Source organism: Rhinoderma darwinii, unplaced genomic scaffold (genome assembly GCF_050947455.1).
Source record: "Rhinoderma darwinii isolate aRhiDar2 unplaced genomic scaffold, aRhiDar2.hap1 Scaffold_742, whole genome shotgun sequence".
Lineage (NCBI taxonomy): Eukaryota > Metazoa > Chordata > Amphibia > Anura > Rhinodermatidae > Rhinoderma > Rhinoderma darwinii.
Genome location: NW_027464304.1, coordinates 152,301 through 175,659, shown reverse-complemented (window position 1 = coordinate 175,659; position 23,359 = coordinate 152,301). Strand labels below are relative to the sequence as shown.

Sequence of the window (23,359 nt, the reverse complement as noted above, 5' to 3'; positions counted from 1 at the left end):
ACTGAGCCTCACCGTCTTATATAAAGTTCAGACGGAACTTTGCACGTGTCATAGTGGAGCCCTCAGGATTCCAGAGCCAGCTTTCTGACATCATAATGGGGCCTCAGAGATAAAAGCCTGGGCCCAGGCAGTGTTGGTCAGTGCTGCTCAGCAGGCAGCACTGGACTGGACTGGATTACAGCTGATACAAGGTGTGAAGGAACAAGGGGTGGCTGTGGGCATGCACTTGCTGCCGCTGCCAGTGTTTATCTGCATGGCAGCAGGGCATTTGGGCGTTGCCAGGAAGGCGTTTTTATGTAGATTCCTCAACTTTCAGCACTGCATTGTGGTGCAAGCAAAAGAAGCAAATCCTGTCTGGCTTCCTCTCCGGCCTTTATTCACCTCCCGTGTAGCTGTGAGTGTGTGAGCCTGCAGGGCCCCATGGAATTGCCTAGAAGTAGGCTGAATCGCTGCAAGGGCTGAACAGCAGTATCGGGCAGGCTCGGGCAACGCGCGGCCCGTTCGGGTTATCGCTTCTCGGCCTTTTGGCTAAGATCAAGTGTAGTATCTGTTCTTATCAGTTTAATATCTGATACGTCCCCTATCTGGGGACCATATATTAAATGGATTTTTAGAACAGGGAGATGGAAATAGAGCTTGCTCTGTCCACTCCACGCATTGACCTGGTATTGCAGTATTTCCAGGACCGGTGCACCCTTTCCTTATGTGTTGACTAAAAGCAGATTCCAAAAGTGTTTTTTGTCTTTGCTATTGTTTCTGTCTTTCTGAAGGGATCTCCCCTTTTAATCCCATTATTTCAACACCTGTTGGACAATGCATGAGTGATAATGAGCTCATTGATTAAATGCAATTAATGAATAGATTGCCACCTCTTGTTGTGTGTCGTCTGTGTTTCTGTGTTTCCGGCATTTCACATTGGAACACCTCATTCACCTTCCTTGTCTTCTCTCCGCCCTCCCTTTTAGGTAAGTTAAAGAGCTGCACCTGAGCCAGCCACTGATTGATTGATTGATTGATTGATTGATTGATTGATTGATTGATGCAGCACAACAGTCAAATAGTGGAGTGGAGTAGGGGAACAGCAAACAGCCAATAAAGCAGCCCGCCCGCTCGCCTGCCCGCCACAATGGACCTACCTGTGTACACTAGATGGATGTGATGGAATGTACTGTCGTCCCTACATTTCAAGAAGAAGTAAGAATTGCAGTTGCAACAAAGCCTTGCTTGCCTACAAAGAGAGCAGCAATTTGGATTTGTTACTATGTTACCTAGAAGAATAACAAACTGTGCAAGGATGGAGGTTGTAGGAGCAAGGAGAAGTTGTCTGTAAAGTTGGTGGATGCCTATTTTCCATTTTGCAGTCCCTTGTCTCCCTCTTGTGGCCTCCTGGAGGCAACTAGCTGTGCAAAAAAAAGACAGCCTGGCGGCCGGCTGTTGCAGTGTTGCCCTCTCAGGCAACACTGAGTGACTGACTGAGCCTCACCGTCTTATATAAAGTTCAGACGGAACTTTGCACGTGTCATAGTGGAGCCCTCAGGATTCCAGAGCCAGCTTTCTGACATCATAATGGGGCCTCAGAGATAAAAGCCTGGGCCCAGGCAGTGTTGGTCAGTGCTGCTCAGCAGGCAGCACTGGACTGGACTGGATTACAGCTGATACAAGGTGTGAAGGAACAAGGGGTGGCTGTGGGCATGCACTTGCTGCCGCTGCCAGTGTTTATCTGCATGGCAGCAGGGCATTTGGGCGTTGCCAGGAAGGCGTTTTTATGTAGATTCCTCCTCTTTCAGCACTGCATTGTGGTGCAAGCAAAAGAAGCAAATCCTGTCTGGCTTCCTCTCCGGCCTTTATTCACCTCCCGTGTAGCTGTGAGTGTGTGAGCCTGCAGGGCCCCATGGAATTGCCTAGAAGTAGGCTGAATCGCTGCAAGGGCTGAACAGCAGTATCGGGCAGGCTCGGGCAACGCGCGGCCCGTTCGGGTTATCGCTTCTCGGCCTTTTGGCTAAGATCAAGTGCAGTATCTGTTCTTATCAGTTTAATATCTGATACGTCCCCTATCTGGGGACCATATATTAAATGGATTTTTAGAACAGGGAGATGGAAATAGAGCTTGCTCTGTCCACTCCACGCATTGACCTGGTATTGCAGTATTTCCAGGACCGTTGCACCCTTTCCTTATGTGTTGACTAAAAGCAGATTCCAAAAGTGTTTTTTGTCTTTGCTATTGTTTCTGTCTTTCTGAAGGGATCTCCCCTTTTAATCCCATTATTTCAACACCTGTTGGACAATGCATGAGTGATAATGAGCTCATTGATTAAATGCAATTAATGAATAGATTGCCACCTCTTGTTGTGTGTCGTCTGTGTTTCTGTGTTTCCGGCATTTCACATTGGAACCACCTTCCTTGTCTTCTCTCCGCCCTCCCTTTTAGGTAAGTTAAAGAGCTGCACCTGAGCCAGCCACTGATTGATTGATTGATTGATTGATTGATTGATTGATTGATTGATTGATTGATGCAGCACAACAGTCAAATAGTGGAGTGGAGTAGGGGAACAGCAAACAGCCAATAAAGCAGCCCGCCCGCTCGCCTGCCCGCCACAATGGACCTACCTGTGTACACTAGATGGATGTGATGGAATGTACTGTCGTCCCTACATTTCAAGAAGAAGTAAGAATTGCAGTTGCAACAAAGCCTTGCTTGCCTACAAAGAGAGCAGCAATTTGGATTTGTTACTATGTTACCTAGAAGAATAACAAACTGTGCAAGGATGGAGGTTGTAGGAGCAAGGAGAAGTTGTCTGTAAAGTTGGTGGATGCCTATTTTCCATTTTGCAGTCCCTTGTCTCCCTCTTGTGGCCTCCTGGAGGCAACTAGCTGTGCAAAAAAAAGACAGCCTGGCGGCCGGCTGTTGCAGTGTTGCCCTCTCAGGCAACACTGAGTGACTGACTGAGCCTCACCGTCTTATATAAAGTTCAGACGGAACTTTGCACGTGTCATAGTGGAGCCCTCAGGATTCCAGAGCCAGCTTTCTGACATCATAATGGGGCCTCAGAGATAAAAGCCTGGGCCCAGGCAGTGTTGGTCAGTGCTGCTCAGCAGGCAGCACTGGACTGGACTGGATTACAGCTGATACAAGGTGTGAAGGAACAAGGGGTGGCTGTGGGCATGCACTTGCTGCCGCTGCCAGTGTTTATCTGCATGGCAGCAGGGCATTTGGGCGTTGCCAGGAAGGCGTTTTTATGTAGATTCCTCCTCTTTCAGCACTGCATTGTGGTGCAAGCAAAAGAAGCAAATCCTGTCTGGCTTCCTCTCCGGCCTTTATTCACCTCCCGTGTAGCTGTGAGTGTGTGAGCCTGCAGGGCCCCATGGAATTGCCTAGAAGTAGGCTGAATCGCTGCAAGGGCTGAACAGCAGTATCGGGCAGGCTCGGGCAACGCGCGGCCCGTTCGGGTTATCGCTTCTCGGCCTTTTGGCTAAGATCAAGTGTAGTATCTGTTCTTATCAGTTTAATATCTGATACGTCCCCTATCTGGGGACCATATATTAAATGGATTTTTAGAACAGGGAGATGGAAATAGAGCTTGCTCTGTCCACTCCACGCATTGACCTGGTATTGCAGTATTTCCAGGACCGGTGCACCCTTTCCTTATGTGTTGACTAAAAGCAGATTCCAAAAGTGTTTTTTGTCTTTGCTATTGTTTCTGTCTTTCTGAAGGGATCTCCCCTTTTAATCCCATTATTTCAACACCTGTTGGACAATGCATGAGTGATAATGAGCTCATTGATTAAATGCAATTAATGAATAGATTGCCACCTCTTGTTGTGTGTCGTCTGTGTTTCTGTGTTTCCGGCATTTCACATTGGAACACCTCATTCACCTTCCTTGTCTTCTCTCCGCCCTCCCTTTTAGGTAAGTTAAAGAGCTGCACCTGAGCCAGCCACTGATTGATTGATTGATTGATTGATTGATTGATTGATTGATTGATTGATTGATTGATTGATTGATGCAGCACAACAGTCAAATAGTGGAGTGGAGTAGGGGAACAGCAAACAGCCAATAAAGCAGCCCGCCCGCTCGCCTGCCCGCCACAATGGACCTACCTGTGTACACTAGATGGATGTGATGGAATGTACTGTCGTCCCTACATTTCAAGAAGAAGTAAGAATTGCAGTTGCAACAAAGCCTTGCTTGCCTACAAAGAGAGCAGCAATTTGGATTTGTTACTATGTTACCTAGAAGAATAACAAACTGTGCAAGGATGGAGGTTGTAGGAGCAAGGAGAAGTTGTCTGTAAAGTTGGTGGATGCCTATTTTCCATTTTGCAGTCCCTTGTCTCCCTCTTGTGGCCTCCTGGAGGCAACTAGCTGTGCAAAAAAAAGACAGCCTGGCGGCCGGCTGTTGCAGTGTTGCCCTCTCAGGCAACACTGAGTGACTGACTGAGCCTCACCGTCTTATATAAAGTTCAGACGGAACTTTGCACGTGTCATAGTGGAGCCCTCAGGATTCCAGAGCCAGCTTTCTGACATCATAATGGGGCCTCAGAGATAAAAGCCTGGGCCCAGGCAGTGTTGGTCAGTGCTGCTCAGCAGGCAGCACTGGACTGGACTGGATTACAGCTGATACAAGGTGTGAAGGAACAAGGGGTGGCTGTGGGCATGCACTTGCTGCCGCTGCCAGTGTTTATCTGCATGGCAGCAGGGCATTTGGGCGTTGCCAGGAAGGCGTTTTTATGTAGATTCCTCCTCTTTCAGCACTGCATTGTGGTGCAAGCAAAAGAAGCAAATCCTGTCTGGCTTCCTCTCCGGCCTTTATTCACCTCCCGTGTAGCTGTGAGTGTGTGAGCCTGCAGGGCCCCATGGAATTGCCTAGAAGTAGGCTGAATCGCTGCAAGGGCTGAACAGCAGTATCGGGCAGGCTCGGGCAACGCGCGGCCCGTTCGGGTTATCGCTTCTCGGCCTTTTGGCTAAGATCAAGTGTAGTATCTGTTCTTATCAGTTTAATATCTGATACGTCCCCTATCTGGGGACCATATATTAAATGGATTTTTAGAACAGGGAGATGGAAATAGAGCTTGCTCTGTCCACTCCACGCATTGACCTGGTATTGCAGTATTTCCAGGACCGGTGCACCCTTTCCTTATGTGTTGACTAAAAGCAGATTCCAAAAGTGTTTTTTGTCTTTGCTATTGTTTCTGTCTTTCTGAAGGGATCTCCCCTTTTAATCCCATTATTTCAACACCTGTTGGACAATGCATGAGTGATAATGAGCTCATTGATTAAATGCAATTAATGAATAGATTGCCACCTCTTGTTGTGTGTCGTCTGTGTTTCTGTGTTTCCGGCATTTCACATTGGAACACCTCATTCACCTTCCTTGTCTTCTCTCCGCCCTCCCTTTTAGGTAAGTTAAAGAGCTGCACCTGAGCCAGCCACTGATTGATTGATTGATTGATTGATTGATTGATTGATTGATTGATTGATTGATTGATTGATTGATGCAGCACAACAGTCAAATAGTGGAGTGGAGTAGGGGAACAGCAAACAGCCAATAAAGCAGCCCGCCCGCTCGCCTGCCCGCCACAATGGACCTACCTGTGTACACTAGATGGATGTGATGGAATGTACTGTCGTCCCTACATTTCAAGAAGAAGTAAGAATTGCAGTTGCAACAAAGCCTTGCTTGCCTACAAAGAGAGCAGCAATTTGGATTTGTTACTATGTTACCTAGAAGAATAACAAACTGTGCAAGGATGGAGGTTGTAGGAGCAAGGAGAAGTTGTCTGTAAAGTTGGTGGATGCCTATTTTCCATTTTGCAGTCCCTTGTCTCCCTCTTGTGGCCTCCTGGAGGCAACTAGCTGTGCAAAAAAAAGACAGCCTGGCGGCCGGCTGTTGCAGTGTTGCCCTCTCAGGCAACACTGAGTGACTGACTGAGCCTCACCGTCTTATATAAAGTTCAGACGGAACTTTGCACGTGTCATAGTGGAGCCCTCAGGATTCCAGAGCCAGCTTTCTGACATCATAATGGGGCCTCAGAGATAAAAGCCTGGGCCCAGGCAGTGTTGGTCAGTGCTGCTCAGCAGGCAGCACTGGACTGGACTGGATTACAGCTGATACAAGGTGTGAAGGAACAAGGGGTGGCTGTGGGCATGCACTTGCTGCCGCTGCCAGTGTTTATCTGCATGGCAGCAGGGCATTTGGGCGTTGCCAGGAAGGCGTTTTTATGTAGATTCCTCCTCTTTCAGCACTGCATTGTGGTGCAAGCAAAAGAAGCAAATCCTGTCTGGCTTCCTCTCCGGCCTTTATTCACCTCCCGTGTAGCTGTGAGTGTGTGAGCCTGCAGGGCCCCATGGAATTGCCTAGAAGTAGGCTGAATCGCTGCAAGGGCTGAACAGCAGTATCGGGCAGGCTCGGGCAACGCGCGGCCCGTTCGGGTTATCGCTTCTCGGCCTTTTGGCTAAGATCAAGTGTAGTATCTGTTCTTATCAGTTTAATATCTGATACGTCCCCTATCTGGGGACCATATATTAAATGGATTTTTAGAACAGGGAGATGGAAATAGAGCTTGCTCTGTCCACTCCACGCATTGACCTGGTATTGCAGTATTTCCAGGACCGGTGCACCCTTTCCTTATGTGTTGACTAAAAGCAGATTCCAAAAGTGTTTTTTGTCTTTGCTATTGTTTCTGTCTTTCTGAAGGGATCTCCCCTTTTAATCCCATTATTTCAACACCTGTTGGACAATGCATGAGTGATAATGAGCTCATTGATTAAATGCAATTAATGAATAGATTGCCACCTCTTGTTGTGTGTCGTCTGTGTTTCTGTGTTTCCGGCATTTCACATTGGAACACCTCATTCACCTTCCTTGTCTTCTCTCCGCCCTCCCTTTTAGGTAAGTTAAAGAGCTGCACCTGAGCCAGCCACTGATTGATTGATTGATTGATTGATTGATTGATTGATTGATTGATTGATTGATTGATGCAGCACAACAGTCAAATAGTGGAGTGGAGTAGGGGAACAGCAAACAGCCAATAAAGCAGCCCGCCCGCTCGCCTGCCCGCCACAATGGACCTACCTGTGTACACTAGATGGATGTGATGGAATGTACTGTCGTCCCTACATTTCAAGAAGAAGTAAGAATTGCAGTTGCAACAAAGCCTTGCTTGCCTACAAAGAGAGCAGCAATTTGGATTTGTTACTATGTTACCTAGAAGAATAACAAACTGTGCAAGGATGGAGGTTGTAGGAGCAAGGAGAAGTTGTCTGTAAAGTTGGTGGATGCCTATTTTCCATTTTGCAGTCCCTTGTCTCCCTCTTGTGGCCTCCTGGAGGCAACTAGCTGTGCAAAAAAAAGACAGCCTGGCGGCCGGCTGTTGCAGTGTTGCCCTCTCAGGCAACACTGAGTGACTGACTGAGCCTCACCGTCTTATATAAAGTTCAGACGGAACTTTGCACGTGTCATAGTGGAGCCCTCAGGATTCCAGAGCCAGCTTTCTGACATCATAATGGGGCCTCAGAGATAAAAGCCTGGGCCCAGGCAGTGTTGGTCAGTGCTGCTCAGCAGGCAGCACTGGACTGGACTGGATTACAGCTGATACAAGGTGTGAAGGAACAAGGGGTGGCTGTGGGCATGCACTTGCTGCCGCTGCCAGTGTTTATCTGCATGGCAGCAGGGCATTTGGGCGTTGCCAGGAAGGCGTTTTTATGTAGATTCCTCCTCTTTCAGCACTGCATTGTGGTGCAAGCAAAAGAAGCAAATCCTGTCTGGCTTCCTCTCCGGCCTTTATTCACCTCCCGTGTAGCTGTGAGTGTGTGAGCCTGCAGGGCCCCATGGAATTGCCTAGAAGTAGGCTGAATCGCTGCAAGGGCTGAACAGCAGTATCGGGCAGGCTCGGGCAACGCGCGGCCCGTTCGGGTTATCGCTTCTCGGCCTTTTGGCTAAGATCAAGTGTAGTATCTGTTCTTATCAGTTTAATATCTGATACGTCCCCTATCTGGGGACCATATATTAAATGGATTTTTAGAACAGGGAGATGGAAATAGAGCTTGCTCTGTCCACTCCACGCATTGACCTGGTATTGCAGTATTTCCAGGACCGGTGCACCCTTTCCTTATGTGTTGACTAAAAGCAGATTCCAAAAGTGTTTTTTGTCTTTGCTATTGTTTCTGTCTTTCTGAAGGGATCTCCCCTTTTAATCCCATTATTTCAACACCTGTTGGACAATGCATGAGTGATAATGAGCTCATTGATTAAATGCAATTAATGAATAGATTGCCACCTCTTGTTGTGTGTCGTCTGTGTTTCTGTGTTTCCGGCATTTCACATTGGAACACCTCATTCACCTTCCTTGTCTTCTCTCCGCCCTCCCTTTTAGGTAAGTTAAAGAGCTGCACCTGAGCCAGCCACTGATTGATTGATTGATTGATTGATTGATTGATTGATTGATTGATTGATTGATTGATGCAGCACAACAGTCAAATAGTGGAGTGGAGTAGGGGAACAGCAAACAGCCAATAAAGCAGCCCGCCCGCTCGCCTGCCCGCCACAATGGACCTACCTGTGTACACTAGATGGATGTGATGGAATGTACTGTCGTCCCTACATTTCAAGAAGAAGTAAGAATTGCAGTTGCAACAAAGCCTTGCTTGCCTACAAAGAGAGCAGCAATTTGGATTTGTTACTATGTTACCTAGAAGAATAACAAACTGTGCAAGGATGGAGGTTGTAGGAGCAAGGAGAAGTTGTCTGTAAAGTTGGTGGATGCCTATTTTCCATTTTGCAGTCCCTTGTCTCCCTCTTGTGGCCTCCTGGAGGCAACTAGCTGTGCAAAAAAAAGACAGCCTGGCGGCCGGCTGTTGCAGTGTTGCCCTCTCAGGCAACACTGAGTGACTGACTGAGCCTCACCGTCTTATATAAAGTTCAGACGGAACTTTGCACGTGTCATAGTGGAGCCCTCAGGATTCCAGAGCCAGCTTTCTGACATCATAATGGGGCCTCAGAGATAAAAGCCTGGGCCCAGGCAGTGTTGGTCAGTGCTGCTCAGCAGGCAGCACTGGACTGGACTGGATTACAGCTGATACAAGGTGTGAAGGAACAAGGGGTGGCTGTGGGCATGCACTTGCTGCCGCTGCCAGTGTTTATCTGCATGGCAGCAGGGCATTTGGGCGTTGCCAGGAAGGCGTTTTTATGTAGATTCCTCCTCTTTCAGCACTGCATTGTGGTGCAAGCAAAAGAAGCAAATCCTGTCTGGCTTCCTCTCCGGCCTTTATTCACCTCCCGTGTAGCTGTGAGTGTGTGAGCCTGCAGGGCCCCATGGAATTGCCTAGAAGTAGGCTGAATCGCTGCAAGGGCTGAACAGCAGTATCGGGCAGGCTCGGGCAACGCGCGGCCCGTTCGGGTTATCGCTTCTCGGCCTTTTGGCTAAGATCAAGTGTAGTATCTGTTCTTATCAGTTTAATATCTGATACGTCCCCTATCTGGGGACCATATATTAAATGGATTTTTAGAACAGGGAGATGGAAATAGAGCTTGCTCTGTCCACTCCACGCATTGACCTGGTATTGCAGTATTTCCAGGACCGGTGCACCCTTTCCTTATGTGTTGACTAAAAGCAGATTCCAAAAGTGTTTTTTGTCTTTGCTATTGTTTCTGTCTTTCTGAAGGGATCTCCCCTTTTAATCCCATTATTTCAACACCTGTTGGACAATGCATGAGTGATAATGAGCTCATTGATTAAATGCAATTAATGAATAGATTGCCACCTCTTGTTGTGTGTCGTCTGTGTTTCTGTGTTTCCGGCATTTCACATTGGAACACCTCATTCACCTTCCTTGTCTTCTCTCCGCCCTCCCTTTTAGGTAAGTTAAAGAGCTGCACCTGAGCCAGCCACTGATTGATTGATTGATTGATTGATTGATTGATTGATTGATTGATTGATTGATTGATGCAGCACAACAGTCAAATAGTGGAGTGGAGTAGGGGAACAGCAAACAGCCAATAAAGCAGCCCGCCCGCTCGCCTGCCCGCCACAATGGACCTACCTGTGTACACTAGATGGATGTGATGGAATGTACTGTCGTCCCTACATTTCAAGAAGAAGTAAGAATTGCAGTTGCAACAAAGCCTTGCTTGCCTACAAAGAGAGCAGCAATTTGGATTTGTTACTATGTTACCTAGAAGAATAACAAACTGTGCAAGGATGGAGGTTGTAGGAGCAAGGAGAAGTTGTCTGTAAAGTTGGTGGATGCCTATTTTCCATTTTGCAGTCCCTTGTCTCCCTCTTGTGGCCTCCTGGAGGCAACTAGCTGTGCAAAAAAAAGACAGCCTGGCGGCCGGCTGTTGCAGTGTTGCCCTCTCAGGCAACACTGAGTGACTGACTGAGCCTCACCGTCTTATATAAAGTTCAGACGGAACTTTGCACGTGTCATAGTGGAGCCCTCAGGATTCCAGAGCCAGCTTTCTGACATCATAATGGGGCCTCAGAGATAAAAGCCTGGGCCCAGGCAGTGTTGGTCAGTGCTGCTCAGCAGGCAGCACTGGACTGGACTGGATTACAGCTGATACAAGGTGTGAAGGAACAAGGGGTGGCTGTGGGCATGCACTTGCTGCCGCTGCCAGTGTTTATCTGCATGGCAGCAGGGCATTTGGGCGTTGCCAGGAAGGCATTTTTATGTAGATTCCTCCTCTTTCAGCACTGCATTGTGGTGCAAGCAAAAGAAGCAAATCCTGTCTGGCTTCCTCTCCGGCCTTTATTCACCTCCCGTGTAGCTGTGAGTGTGTGAGCCTGCAGGGCCCCATGGAATTGCCTAGAAATAGGCTGAATCGCTGCAAGGGCTGAACAGCAGTATCGGGCAGGCTCGGGCAACGCGCGGCCCGTTCGGGTTATCGCTTCTCGGCCTTTTGGCTAAGATCAAGTGTAGTATCTGTTCTTATCAGTTTAATATCTGATACGTCCCCTATCTGGGGACCATATATTAAATGGATTTTTAGAACAGGGAGATGGAAATAGAGCTTGCTCTGTCCACTCCACGCATTGACCTGGTATTGCAGTATTTCCAGGACCGGTGCACCCTTTCCTTATGTGTTGACTAAAAGCAGATTCCAAAAGTGTTTTTTGTCTTTGCTATTGTTTCTGTCTTTCTGAAGGGATCTCCCCTTTTAATCCCATTATTTCAACACCTGTTGGACAATGCATGAGTGATAATGAGCTCATTGATTAAATGCAATTAATGAATAGATTGCCACCTCTTGTTGTGTGTCGTCTGTGTTTCTGTGTTTCCGGCATTTCACATTGGAACACCTCATTCACCTTCCTTGTCTTCTCTCCGCCCTCCCTTTTAGGTAAGTTAAAGAGCTGCACCTGAGCCAGCCACTGATTGATTGATTGATTGATTGATTGATTGATTGATTGATTGATTGATTGATTGATTGATTGATTGATGCAGCACAACAGTCAAATAGTGGAGTGGAGTAGGGGAACAGCAAACAGCCAATAAAGCAGCCCGCCCGCTCGCCTGCCCGCCACAATGGACCTACCTGTGTACACTAGATGGATGTGATGGAATGTACTGTCGTCCCTACATTTCAAGAAGAAGTAAGAATTGCAGTTGCAACAAAGCCTTGCTTGCCTACAAAGAGAGCAGCAATTTGGATTTGTTACTATGTTACCTAGAAGAATAACAAACTGTGCAAGGATGGAGGTTGTAGGAGCAAGGAGAAGTTGTCTGTAAAGTTGGTGGATGCCTATTTTCCATTTTGCAGTCCCTTGTCTCCCTCTTGTGGCCTCCTGGAGGCAACTAGCTGTGCAAAAAAAAGACAGCCTGGCGGCCGGCTGTTGCAGTGTTGCCCTCTCAGGCAACACTGAGTGACTGACTGAGCCTCACCGTCTTATATACAGTTCAGACGGAACTTTGCACGTGTCATAGTGGAGCCCTCAGGATTCCAGAGCCAGCTTTCTGACATCATAATGGGGCCTCAGAGATAAAAGCCTGGGCCCAGGCAGTGTTGGTCAGTGCTGCTCAGCAGGCAGCACTGGACTGGACTGGATTACAGCTGATACAAGGTGTGAAGGAACAAGGGGTGGCTGTGGGCATGCACTTGCTGCCGCTGCCAGTGTTTATCTGCATGGCAGCAGGGCATTTGGGCGTTGCCAGGAAGGCGTTTTTATGTAGATTCCTCCTCTTTCAGCACTGCATTGTGGTGCAAGCAAAAGAAGCAAATCCTGTCTGGCTTCCTCTCCGGCCTTTATTCACCTCCCGTGTAGCTGTGAGTGTGTGAGCCTGCAGGGCCCCATGGAATTGCCTAGAAGTAGGCTGAATCGCTGCAAGGGCTGAACAGCAGTATCGGGCAGGCTCGGGCAACGCGCGGCCCGTTCGGGTTATCGCTTCTCGGCCTTTTGGCTAAGATCAAGTGTAGTATCTGTTCTTATCAGTTTAATATCTGATACGTCCCCTATCTGGGGACCATATATTAAATGGATTTTTAGAACAGGGAGATGGAAATAGAGCTTGCTCTGTCCACTCCACGCATTGACCTGGTATTGCAGTATTTCCAGGACCGGTGCACCCTTTCCTTATGTGTTGACTAAAAGCAGATTCCAAAAGTGTTTTTTGTCTTTGCTATTGTTTCTGTCTTTCTGAAGGGATCTCCCCTTTTAATCCCATTATTTCAACACCTGTTGGACAATGCATGAGTGATAATGAGCTCATTGATTAAATGCAATTAATGAATAGATTGCCACCTCTTGTTGTGTGTCGTCTGTGTTTCTGTGTTTCCGGCATTTCACATTGGAACACCTCATTCACCTTCCTTGTCTTCTCTCCGCCCTCCCTTTTAGGTAAGTTAAAGAGCTGCACCTGAGCCAGCCACTGATTGATTGATTGATTGATTGATTGATTGATTGATTGATTGATGCAGCACAACAGTCAAATAGTGGAGTGGAGTAGGGGAACAGCAAACAGCCAATAAAGCAGCCCGCCCGCTCGCCTGCCCGCCACAATGGACCTACCTGTGTACACTAGATGGATGTGATGGAATGTACTGTCGTCCCTACATTTCAAGAAGAAGTAAGAATTGCAGTTGCAACAAAGCCTTGCTTGCCTACAAAGAGAGCAGCAATTTGGATTTGTTACTATGTTACCTAGAAGAATAACAAACTGTGCAAGGATGGAGGTTGTAGGAGCAAGGAGAAGTTGTCTGTAAAGTTGGTGGATGCCTATTTTCCATTTTGCAGTCCCTTGTCTCCCTCTTGTGGCCTCCTGGAGGCAACTAGCTGTGCAAAAAAAAGACAGCCTGGCGGCCGGCTGTTGCAGTGTTGCCCTCTCAGGCAACACTGAGTGACTGACTGAGCCTCACCGTCTTATATAAAGTTCAGACGGAACTTTGCACGTGTCATAGTGGAGCCCTCAGGATTCCAGAGCCAGCTTTCTGACATCATAATGGGGCCTCAGAGATAAAAGCCTGGGCCCAGGCAGTGTTGGTCAGTGCTGCTCAGCAGGCAGCACTGGACTGGACTGGATTACAGCTGATACAAGGTGTGAAGGAACAAGGGGTGGCTGTGGGCATGCACTTGCTGCCGCTGCCAGTGTTTATCTGCATGGCAGCAGGGCATTTGGGCGTTGCCAGGAAGGCGTTTTTATGTAGATTCCTCCTCTTTCAGCACTGCATTGTGGTGCAAGCAAAAGAAGCAAATCCTGTCTGGCTTCCTCTCCGGCCTTTATTCACCTCCCGTGTAGCTGTGAGTGTGTGAGCCTGCAGGGCCCCATGGAATTGCCTAGAAGTAGGCTGAATCGCTGCAAGGGCTGAACAGCAGTATCGGGCAGGCTCGGGCAACGCGCGGCCCGTTCGGGTTATCGCTTCTCGGCCTTTTGGCTAAGATCAAGTGTAGTATCTGTTCTTATCAGTTTAATATCTGATACGTCCCCTATCTGGGGACCATATATTAAATGGATTTTTAGAACAGGGAGATGGAAATAGAGCTTGCTCTGTCCACTCCACGCATTGACCTGGTATTGCAGTATTTCCAGGACCGGTGCACCCTTTCCTTATGTGTTGACTAAAAGCAGATTCCAAAAGTGTTTTTTGTCTTTGCTATTGTTTCTGTCTTTCTGAAGGGATCTCCCCTTTTAATCCCATTATTTCAACACCTGTTGGACAATGCATGAGTGATAATGAGCTCATTGATTAAATGCAATTAATGAATAGATTGCCACCTCTTGTTGTGTGTCGTCTGTGTTTCTGTGTTTCCGGCATTTCACATTGGAACACCTCATTCACCTTCCTTGTCTTCTCTCCGCCCTCCCTTTTAGGTAAGTTAAAGAGCTGCACCTGAGCCAGCCACTGATTGATTGATTGATTGATTGATTGATTGATTGATTGATTGATGCAGCACAACAGTCAAATAGTGGAGTGGAGTAGGGGAACAGCAAACAGCCAATAAAGCAGCCCGCCCGCTCGCCTGCCCGCCACAATGGACCTACCTGTGTACACTAGATGGATGTGATGGAATGTACTGTCGTCCCTACATTTCAAGAAGAAGTAAGAATTGCAGTTGCAACAAAGCCTTGCTTGCCTACAAAGAGAGCAGCAATTTGGATTTGTTACTATGTTACCTAGAAGAATAACAAACTGTGCAAGGATGGAGGTTGTAGGAGCAAGGAGAAGTTGTCTGTAAAGTTGGTGGATGCCTATTTTCCATTTTGCAGTCCCTTGTCTCCCTCTTGTGGCCTCCTGGAGGCAACTAGCTGTGCAAAAAAAAGACAGCCTGGCGGCCGGCTGTTGCAGTGTTGCCCTCTCAGGCAACACTGAGTGACTGACTGAGCCTCACCGTCTTATATAAAGTTCAGACGGAACTTTGCACGTGTCATAGTGGAGCCCTCAGGATTCCAGAGCCAGCTTTCTGACATCATAATGGGGCCTCAGAGATAAAAGCCTGGGCCCAGGCAGTGTTGGTCAGTGCTGCTCAGCAGGCAGCACTGGACTGGACTGGATTACAGCTGATACAAGGTGTGAAGGAACAAGGGGTGGCTGTGGGCATGCACTTGCTGTCGCTGCCAGTGTTTATCTGCATGGCAGCAGGGCATTTGGGCGTTGCCAGGAAGGCGTTTTTATGTAGATTCCTCCTCTTTCAGCACTGCATTGTGGTGCAAGCAAAAGAAGCAAATCCTGTCTGGCTTCCTCTCCGGCCTTTATTCACCTCCCGTGTAGCTGTGAGTGTGTGAGCCTGCAGGGCCCCATGGAATTGCCTAGAAGTAGGCTGAATCGCTGCAAGGGCTGAACAGCAGTATCGGGCAGGCTCGGGCAACGCGCGGCCCGTTCGGGTTATCGCTTCTCGGCCTTTTGGCTAAGATCAAGTGTAGTATCTGTTCTTATCAGTTTAATATCTGATACGTCCCCTATCTGGGGACCATATATTAAATGGATTTTTAGAACAGGGAGATGGAAATAGAGCTTGCTCTGTCCACTCCACGCATTGACCTGGTATTGCAGTATTTCCAGGACCGGTGCACCCTTTCCTTATGTGTTGACTAAAAGCAGATTCCAAAAGTGTTTTTTGTCTTTGCTATTGTTTCTGTCTTTCTGAAGGGATCTCCCCTTTTAATCCCATTATTTCAACACCTGTTGGACAATGCATGAGTGATAATGAGCTCATTGATTAAATGCAATTAATGAATAGATTGCCACCTCTTGTTGTGTGTCGTCTGTGTTTCTGTGTTTCCGGCATTTCACATTGGAACACCTCATTCACCTTCCTTGTCTTCTCTCCGCCCTCCCTTTTAGGTAAGTTAAAGAGCTGCACCTGAGCCAGCCACTGATTGATTGATTGATTGATTGATTGATTGATTGATTGATTGATTGATTGATTGATGCAGCACAACAGTCAAATAGTGGAGTGGAGTAGGGGAACAGCAAACAGCCAATAAAGCAGCCCGCCCGCTCGCCTGCCCGCCACAATGGACCTACCTGTGTACACTAGATGGATGTGATGGAATGTACTGTCGTCCCTACATTTCAAGAAGAAGTAAGAATTGCAGTTGCAACAAAGCCTTGCTTGCCTACAAAGAGAGCAGCAATTTGGATTTGTTACTATGTTACCTAGAAGAATAACAAACTGTGCAAGGATGGAGGTTGTAGGAGCAAGGAGAAGTTGTCTGTAAAGTTGGTGGATGCCTATTTTCCATTTTGCAGTCCCTTGTCTCCCTCTTGTGGCCTCCTGGAGGCAACTAGCTGTGCAAAAAAAAGACAGCCTGGCGGCCGGCTGTTGCAGTGTTGCCCTCTCAGGCAACACTGAGTGACTGACTGAGCCTCACCGTCTTATATAAAGTTCAGACGGAACTTTGCACGTGTCATAGTGGAGCCCTCAGGATTCCAGAGCCAGCTTTCTGACATCATAATGGGGCCTCAGAGATAAAAGCCTGGGCCCAGGCAGTGTTGGTCAGTGCTGCTCAGCAGGCAGCACTGGACTGGACTGGATTACAGCTGATACAAGGTGTGAAGGAACAAGGGGTGGCTGTGGGCATGCACTTGCTGCCGCTGCCAGTGTTTATCTGCATGGCAGCAGGGCATTTGGGCGTTGCCAGGAAGGCGTTTTTATGTAGATTCCTCCTCTTTCAGCACTGCATTGTGGTGCAAGCAAAAGAAGCAAATCCTGTCTGGCTTCCTCTCCGGCCTTTATTCACCTCCCGTGTAGCTGTGAGTGTGTGAGCCTGCAGGGCCCCATGGAATTGCCTAGAAGTAGGCTGAATCGCTGCAAGGGCTGAACAGCAGTATCGGGCAGGCTCGGGCAACGCGCGGCCCGTTCGGGTTATCGCTTCTCGGCCTTTTGGCTAAGATCAAGTGTAGTATCTGTTCTTATCAGTTTAATATCTGATACGTCCCCTATCTGGGGACCATATATTAAATGGATTTTTAGAACAGGGAGATGGAAATAGTGCTTGCTCTGTCCACTCCACGCATTGACCTGGTATTGCAGTATTTCCAGGACCGGTGCACCCTTTCCTTATGTGTTGACTAAAAGCAGATTCCAAAAGTGTTTTTTGTCTTTGCTATTGTTTCTGTCTTTCTGAAGGGATCTCCCCTTTTAATCCCATTATTTCAACACCTGTTGGACAATGCATGAGTGATAATGAGCTCATTGATTAAATGCAATTAATGAATAGATTGCCACCTCTTGTTGTGTGTCGTCTGTGTTTCTGTGTTTCCGGCATTTCACATTGGAACACCTCATTCACCTTCCTTGTCTTCTCTCCGCCCTCCCTTTTAGGTAAGTTAAAGAGCTGCACCTGAGCCAGCCACTGATTGATTGATTGATTGATTGATTGATTGATTGATTGATTGATTGATTGATTGATGCAGCACAACAGTCAAATAGTGGAGTGGAGTAGGGGAACAGCAAACAGCCAATAAAGCAGCCCGCCCGCTCGCCTGCCCGCCACAATGGACCTACCTGTGTACACTAGATGGATGTGATGGAATGTACTGTCGTCCCTACATTTCAAGAAGAAGTAAGAATTGCAGTTGCAACAAAGCCTTGCTTGCCTACAAAGAGAGCAGCAATTTGGATTTGTTACTATGTTACCTAGAAGAATAACAAACTGTGCAAGGATGGAGGTTGTAGGAGCAAGGAGAAGTTGTCTGTAAAGTTGGTGGATGCCTATTTTCCATTTTGCAGTCCCTTGTCTCCCTCTTGTGGCCTCCTGGAGGCAACTAGCTGTGCAAAAAAAAGACAGCCTGGCGGCCGGCTGTTGCAGTGTTGCCCTCTCAGGCAACACTGAGTGACTGACTGAGCCTCACCGTCTTATATAAAGTTCAGACGGAACTTTGCACGTGTCATAGTGGAGCCCTCAGGATTCCAGAGCCAGCTTTCTGACATCATAATGGGGCCTCAGAGATAAAAGCCTGGGCCCAGGCAGTGTTGGTCAGTGCTGCTCAGCAGGCAGCACTGGACTGGACTGGATTACAGCTGATACAAGGTGTGAAGGAACAAGGGGTGGCTGTGGGCATGCACTTGCTGCCGCTGCCAGTGTTTATCTGCATGGCAGCAGGGCATTTGGGCGTTGCCAGGAAGGCGTTTTTATGTAGATTCCTCCTCTTTCAGCACTGCATTGTGGTGCAAGCAAAAGAAGCAAATCCTGTCTGGCTTCCTCTCCGGCCTTTATTCACCTCCCGTGTAGCTGTGAGTGTGTGAGCCTGCAGGGCCCCATGGAATTGCCTAGAAGTAGGCTGAATCGCTGCAAGGGCTGAACAGCAGTATCGGGCAGGCTCGGGCAACGCGCGGCCCGTTCGGGTTATCGCTTCTCGGCCTTTTGGCTAAGATCAAGTGTAGTATCTGTTCTTATCAGTTTAATATCTGATACGTCCCCTATCTGGGGACCATATATTAAATGGATTTTTAGAACAGGGAGATGGAAATAGAGCTTGCTCTGTCCACTCCACGCATTGACCTGGTATTGCAGTATTTCCAGGACCGGTGCACCCTTTCCTTATGTGTTGACTAAAAGCAGATTCCAAAAGTGTTTTTTGTCTTTGCTATTGTTTCTGTCTTTCTGAAGGGATCTCCCCTTTTAATCCCATTATTTCAACACCTGTTGGACAATGCATGAGTGATAATGAGCTCATTGATTAAATGCAATTAATGAATAGATTGCCACCTCTTGTTGTGTGTCGTCTGTGTTTCTGTGTTTCCGGCATTTCACATTGGAACACCTCATTCACCTTCCTTGTCTTCTCTCCGCCCTCCCTTTTAGGTAAGTTAAAGAGCTGCACCTGAGCCAGCCACTGATTGATTGATTGATTGATTGATTGATTGATTGATTGATTGATTGATTGATGCAGCACAACAGTCAAATAGTGGAGTGGAGTAGGGGAACAGCAAACAGCCAATAAAGCAGCCCGCCCGCTCGCCTGCCCGCCACAATGGACCTACCTGTGTACACTAGATGGATGTGATGGAATGTACTGTCGTCCCTACATTTCAAGAAGAAGTAAGAATTGCAGTTGCAACAAAGCCTTGCTTGCCTACAAAGAGAGCAGCAATTTGGATTTGTTACTATGTTACCTAGAAGAATAACAAACTGTGCAAGGATGGAGGTTGTAGGAGCAAGGAGAAGTTGTCTGTAAAGTTGGTGGATGCCTATTTTCCATTTTGCAGTCCCTTGTCTCCCTCTTGTGGCCTCCTGGAGGCAACTAGCTGTGCAAAAAAAAGACAGCCTGGCGGCCGGCTGTTGCAGTGTTGCCCTCTCAGGCAACACTGAGTGACTGACTGAGCCTCACCGTCTTATATAAAGTTCAGACGGAACTTTGCACGTGTCATAGTGGAGCCCTCAGGATTCCAGAGCCAGCTTTCTGACATCATAATGGGGCCTCAGAGATAAAAGCCTGGGCCCAGGCAGTGTTGGTCAGTGCTGCTCAGCAGGCAGCACTGGACTGGACTGGATTACAGCTGATACAAGGTGTGAAGGAACAAGGGGTGGCTGTGGGCATGCACTTGCTGCCGCTGCCAGTGTTTATCTGCATGGCAGCAGGGCATTTGGGCGTTGCCAGGAAGGCGTTTTTATGTAGATTCCTCCTCTTTCAGCACTGCATTGTGGTGCAAGCAAAAGAAGCAAATCCTGTCTGGCTTCCTCTCCGGCCTTTATTCACCTCCCGTGTAGCTGTGAGTGTGTGAGCCTGCAGGGCCCCATGGAATTGCCTAGAAGTAGGCTGAATCGCTGCAAGGGCTGAACAGCAGTATCGGGCAGGCTCGGGCAACGCGCGGCCCGTTCGGGTTATCGCTTCTCGGCCTTTTGGCTAAGATCAAGTGTAGTATCTGTTCTTATCAGTTTAATATCTGATACGTCCCCTATCTGGGGACCATATATTAAATGGATTTTTAGAACAGGGAGATGGAAATAGAGCTTGCTCTGTCCACTCCACGCATTGACCTGGTATTGCAGTATTTCCAGGACCGGTGCACCCTTTCCTTATGTGTTGACTAAAAGCAGATTCCAAAAGTGTTTTTTGTCTTTGCTATTGTTTCTGTCTTTCTGAAGGGATCTCCCCTTTTAATCCCATTATTTCAACACCTGTTGGACAATGCATGAGTGATAATGAGCTCATTGATTAAATGCAATTAATGAATAGATTGCCACCTCTTGTTGTGTGTCGTCTGTGTTTCTGTGTTTCCGGCATTTCACATTGGAACACCTCATTCACCTTCCTTGTCTTCTCTCCGCCCTCCCTTTTAGGTAAGTTAAAGAGCTGCACCTGAGCCAGCCACTGATTGATTGATTGATTGATTGATTGATTGATTGATTGATGCAGCACAACAGTCAAATAGTGGAGTGGAGTAGGGGAACAGCAAACAGCCAATAAAGAAGCCCGCCCGCTCGCCTGCCCGCCACAATGGACCTACCTGTGTACACTAGATGGATGTGATGGAATGTACTGTCGTCCCTACATTTCAAGAAGAAGTAAGAATTGCAGTTGCAACAAAGCCTTGCTTGCCTACAAAGAGAGCAGCAATTTGGATTTGTTACTATGTTACCTAGAAGAATAACAAACTGTGCAAGGATGGAGGTTGTAGGAGCAAGGAGAAGTTGTCTGTAAAGTTGGTGGATGCCTATTTTCCATTTTGCAGTCCCTTGTCTCCCTCTTGTGGCCTCCTGGAGGCAACTAGCTGTGCAAAAAAAAGACAGCCTGGCGGCCGGCTGTTGCAGTGTTGCCCTCTCAGGCAACACTGAGTGACTGACTGAGCCTCACCGTCTTATATAAAGTTCAGACGGAACTTTGCACGTGTCATAGTGGAGCCCTCAGGATTCCAGAGCCAGCTTTCTGACATCATAATGGGGCCTCAGAGATAAAAGCCTGGGCCCAGGCAGTGTTGGTCAGTGCTGCTCAGCAGGCAGCACTGGACTGGACTGGATTACAGCTGATACAAGGTGTGAAGGAACAAGGGGTGGCTGTGGGCATGCACTTGCTGCCGCTGCCAGTGTTTATCTGCATGGCAGCAGGGCATTTGGGCGTTGCCAGGAAGGCGTTTTTATGTAGATTCCTCCTCTTTCAGCACTGCATTGTGGTGCAAGCAAAAGAAGCAAATCCTGTCTGGCTTCCTCTCCGGCCTTTATTCACCTCCCGTGTAGCTGTGAGTGTGTGAGCCTGCAGGGCCCCATGGAATTGCCTAGAAGTAGGCTGAATCGCTGCAAGGGCTGAACAGCAGTATCGGGCAGGCTCGGGCAACGCGCGGCCCGTTCGGGTTATCGCTTCTCGGCCTTTTGGCTAAGATCAAGTGTAGTATCTGTTCTTATCAGTTTAATATCTGATACGTCCCCTATCTGGGGACCATATATTAAATGGATTTTTAGAACAGGGAGATGGAAATAGAGCTTGCTCTGTCCACTCCACGCATTGACCTGGTATTGCAGTATTTCCAGGACCGGTGCACCCTTTCCTTATGTGTTGACTAAAAGCAGATTCCAAAAGTGTTTTTTGTCTTTGCTATTGTTTCTGTCTTTCTGAAGGGATCTCCCCTTTTAATCCCATTATTTCAACACCTGTTGGACAATGCATGAGTGATAATGAGCTCATTGATTAAATGCAATTAATGAATAGATTGCCACCTCTTGTTGTGTGTCGTCTGTGTTTCTGTGTTTCCGGCATTTCACATTGGAACACCTCATTCACCTTCCTTGTCTTCTCTCCGCCCTCCCTTTTAGGTAAGTTAAAGAGCTGCACCTGAGCCAGCCACTGATTGATTGATTGATTGATTGATTGATTGATTGATTGATTGATTGATTGATTGATTGATGCAGCACAACAGTCAAATAGTGGAGTGGAGTAGGGGAACAGCAAACAGCCAATAAAGCAGCCCGCCCGCTCGCCTGCCCGCCACAATGGACCTACCTGTGTACACTAGATGGATGTGATGGAATGTACTGTCGTCCCTACATTTCAAGAAGAAGTAAGAATTGCAGTTGCAACAAAGCCTTGCTTGCCTACAAAGAGAGCAGCAATTTGGATTTGTTACTATGTTACCTAGAAGAATAACAAACTGTGCAAGGATGGAGGTTGTAGGAGCAAGGAGAAGTTGTCTGTAAAGTTGGTGGATGCCTATTTTCCATTTTGCAGTCCCTTGTCTCCCTCTTGTGGCCTCCTGGAGGCAACTAGCTGTGCAAAAAAAAGACAGCCTGGCGGCCGGCTGTTGCAGTGTTGCCCTCTCAGGCAACACTGAGTGACTGACTGAGCCTCACCGTCTTATATAAAGTTCAGACGGAACTTTGCACGTGTCATAGTGGAGCCCTCAGGATTCCAGAGCCAGCTTTCTGACATCATAATGGGGCCTCAGAGATAAAAGCCTGGGCCCAGGCAGTGTTGGTCAGTGCTGCTCAGCAGGCAGCACTGGACTGGACTGGATTACAGCTGATACAAGGTGTGAAGGAACAAGGGGTGGCTGTGGGCATGCACTTGCTGCCGCTGCCAGTGTTTATCTGCATGGCAGCAGGGCATTTGGGCGTTGCCAGGAAGGCGTTTTTATGTAGATTCCTCCTCTTTCAGCACTGCATTGTGGTGCAAGCAAAAGAAGCAAATCCTGTCTGGCTTCCTCTCCGGCCTTTATTCACCTCCCGTGTAGCTGTGAGTGTGTGAGCCTGCAGGGCCCCATGGAATTGCCTAGAAGTAGGCTGAATCGCTGCAAGGGCTGAACAGCAGTATCGGGCAGGCTCGGGCAACGCGCGGCCCGTTCGGGTTATCGCTTCTCGGCCTTTTGGCTAAGATCAAGTGTAGTATCTGTTCTTATCAGTTTAATATCTGATACGTCCCCTATCTGGGGACCATATATTAAATGGATTTTTAGAACAGGGAGATGGAAATAGAGCTTGCTCTGTCCACTCCACGCATTGACCTGGTATTGCAGTATTTCCAGGACCGGTGCACCCTTTCCTTATGTGTTGACTAAAAGCAGATTCCAAAAGTGTTTTTTGTCTTTGCTATTGTTTCTGTCTTTCTGAAGGGATCTCCCCTTTTAATCCCATTATTTCAACACCTGTTGGACAATGCATGAGTGATAATGAGCTCATTGATTAAATGCAATTAATGAATAGATTGCCACCTCTTGTTGTGTGTCGTCTGTGTTTCTGTGTTTCCGGCATTTCACATTGGAACACCTCATTCACCTTCCTTGTCTTCTCTCCGCCCTCCCTTTTAGGTAAGTTAAAGAGCTGCACCTGAGCCAGCCACTGATTGATTGATTGATTGATTGATTGATTGATTGATTGATTGATTGATTGATTGATTGATGCAGCACAACAGTCAAATAGTGGAGTGGAGTAGGGGAACAGCAAACAGCCAATAAAGCAGCCCGCCCGCTCGCCTGCCCGCCACAATGGACCT

The 23,359-nt window shown here is 47.8% G+C and overlaps 16 non-coding genes across 16 annotated transcripts; all 16 read left to right on the top strand.

The window, feature by feature from the left end:
• Window positions 1-508: 508 nt before the first annotated feature.
• LOC142730100 (U2 spliceosomal RNA) lies at window positions 509-699 on the top strand. The gene has a single exon (XR_012878761.1). It is a non-coding gene; the product is annotated as a U2 spliceosomal RNA (small nuclear RNA).
• A 1,280-nt stretch (window positions 700-1,979) lies between these two features.
• Window positions 1,980-2,170, top strand: LOC142730239 (U2 spliceosomal RNA). The gene has a single exon (XR_012878887.1). It is a non-coding gene; the product is annotated as a U2 spliceosomal RNA (small nuclear RNA).
• Window positions 2,171-3,450: 1,280 nt separating this feature from the next.
• On the top strand, window positions 3,451-3,641 carry LOC142730099 (U2 spliceosomal RNA). Its single transcript, XR_012878760.1, has one exon. It is a non-coding gene; the product is annotated as a U2 spliceosomal RNA (small nuclear RNA).
• Window positions 3,642-4,941: 1,300 nt separating this feature from the next.
• On the top strand, window positions 4,942-5,132 carry LOC142730097 (U2 spliceosomal RNA). Its single transcript, XR_012878758.1, has one exon. It is a non-coding gene; the product is annotated as a U2 spliceosomal RNA (small nuclear RNA).
• A 1,300-nt stretch (window positions 5,133-6,432) lies between these two features.
• LOC142730095 (U2 spliceosomal RNA) lies at window positions 6,433-6,623 on the top strand. Its single transcript, XR_012878757.1, has one exon. It is a non-coding gene; the product is annotated as a U2 spliceosomal RNA (small nuclear RNA).
• A 1,292-nt stretch (window positions 6,624-7,915) lies between these two features.
• On the top strand, window positions 7,916-8,106 carry LOC142730094 (U2 spliceosomal RNA). The gene has a single exon (XR_012878756.1). It is a non-coding gene; the product is annotated as a U2 spliceosomal RNA (small nuclear RNA).
• A 1,292-nt stretch (window positions 8,107-9,398) lies between these two features.
• On the top strand, window positions 9,399-9,589 carry LOC142730093 (U2 spliceosomal RNA). Its single transcript, XR_012878755.1, has one exon. It is a non-coding gene; the product is annotated as a U2 spliceosomal RNA (small nuclear RNA).
• A 1,292-nt stretch (window positions 9,590-10,881) lies between these two features.
• Window positions 10,882-11,072, top strand: LOC142730092 (U2 spliceosomal RNA). The gene has a single exon (XR_012878754.1). It is a non-coding gene; the product is annotated as a U2 spliceosomal RNA (small nuclear RNA).
• A 1,304-nt stretch (window positions 11,073-12,376) lies between these two features.
• Window positions 12,377-12,567, top strand: LOC142730091 (U2 spliceosomal RNA). The gene has a single exon (XR_012878753.1). It is a non-coding gene; the product is annotated as a U2 spliceosomal RNA (small nuclear RNA).
• A 1,280-nt stretch (window positions 12,568-13,847) lies between these two features.
• Window positions 13,848-14,038, top strand: LOC142730090 (U2 spliceosomal RNA). The gene has a single exon (XR_012878752.1). It is a non-coding gene; the product is annotated as a U2 spliceosomal RNA (small nuclear RNA).
• A 1,280-nt stretch (window positions 14,039-15,318) lies between these two features.
• On the top strand, window positions 15,319-15,509 carry LOC142730089 (U2 spliceosomal RNA). Its single transcript, XR_012878751.1, has one exon. It is a non-coding gene; the product is annotated as a U2 spliceosomal RNA (small nuclear RNA).
• Window positions 15,510-16,801: 1,292 nt separating this feature from the next.
• LOC142730232 (U2 spliceosomal RNA) lies at window positions 16,802-16,992 on the top strand. The gene has a single exon (XR_012878880.1). It is a non-coding gene; the product is annotated as a U2 spliceosomal RNA (small nuclear RNA).
• Window positions 16,993-18,284: 1,292 nt separating this feature from the next.
• Window positions 18,285-18,475, top strand: LOC142730088 (U2 spliceosomal RNA). The gene has a single exon (XR_012878750.1). It is a non-coding gene; the product is annotated as a U2 spliceosomal RNA (small nuclear RNA).
• A 1,288-nt stretch (window positions 18,476-19,763) lies between these two features.
• LOC142730087 (U2 spliceosomal RNA) lies at window positions 19,764-19,954 on the top strand. The gene has a single exon (XR_012878749.1). It is a non-coding gene; the product is annotated as a U2 spliceosomal RNA (small nuclear RNA).
• Window positions 19,955-21,230: 1,276 nt separating this feature from the next.
• On the top strand, window positions 21,231-21,421 carry LOC142730084 (U2 spliceosomal RNA). Its single transcript, XR_012878747.1, has one exon. It is a non-coding gene; the product is annotated as a U2 spliceosomal RNA (small nuclear RNA).
• Window positions 21,422-22,717: 1,296 nt separating this feature from the next.
• Window positions 22,718-22,908, top strand: LOC142730083 (U2 spliceosomal RNA). The gene has a single exon (XR_012878746.1). It is a non-coding gene; the product is annotated as a U2 spliceosomal RNA (small nuclear RNA).
• The last annotated feature ends 451 nt before the right edge of the window (window positions 22,909-23,359 follow it).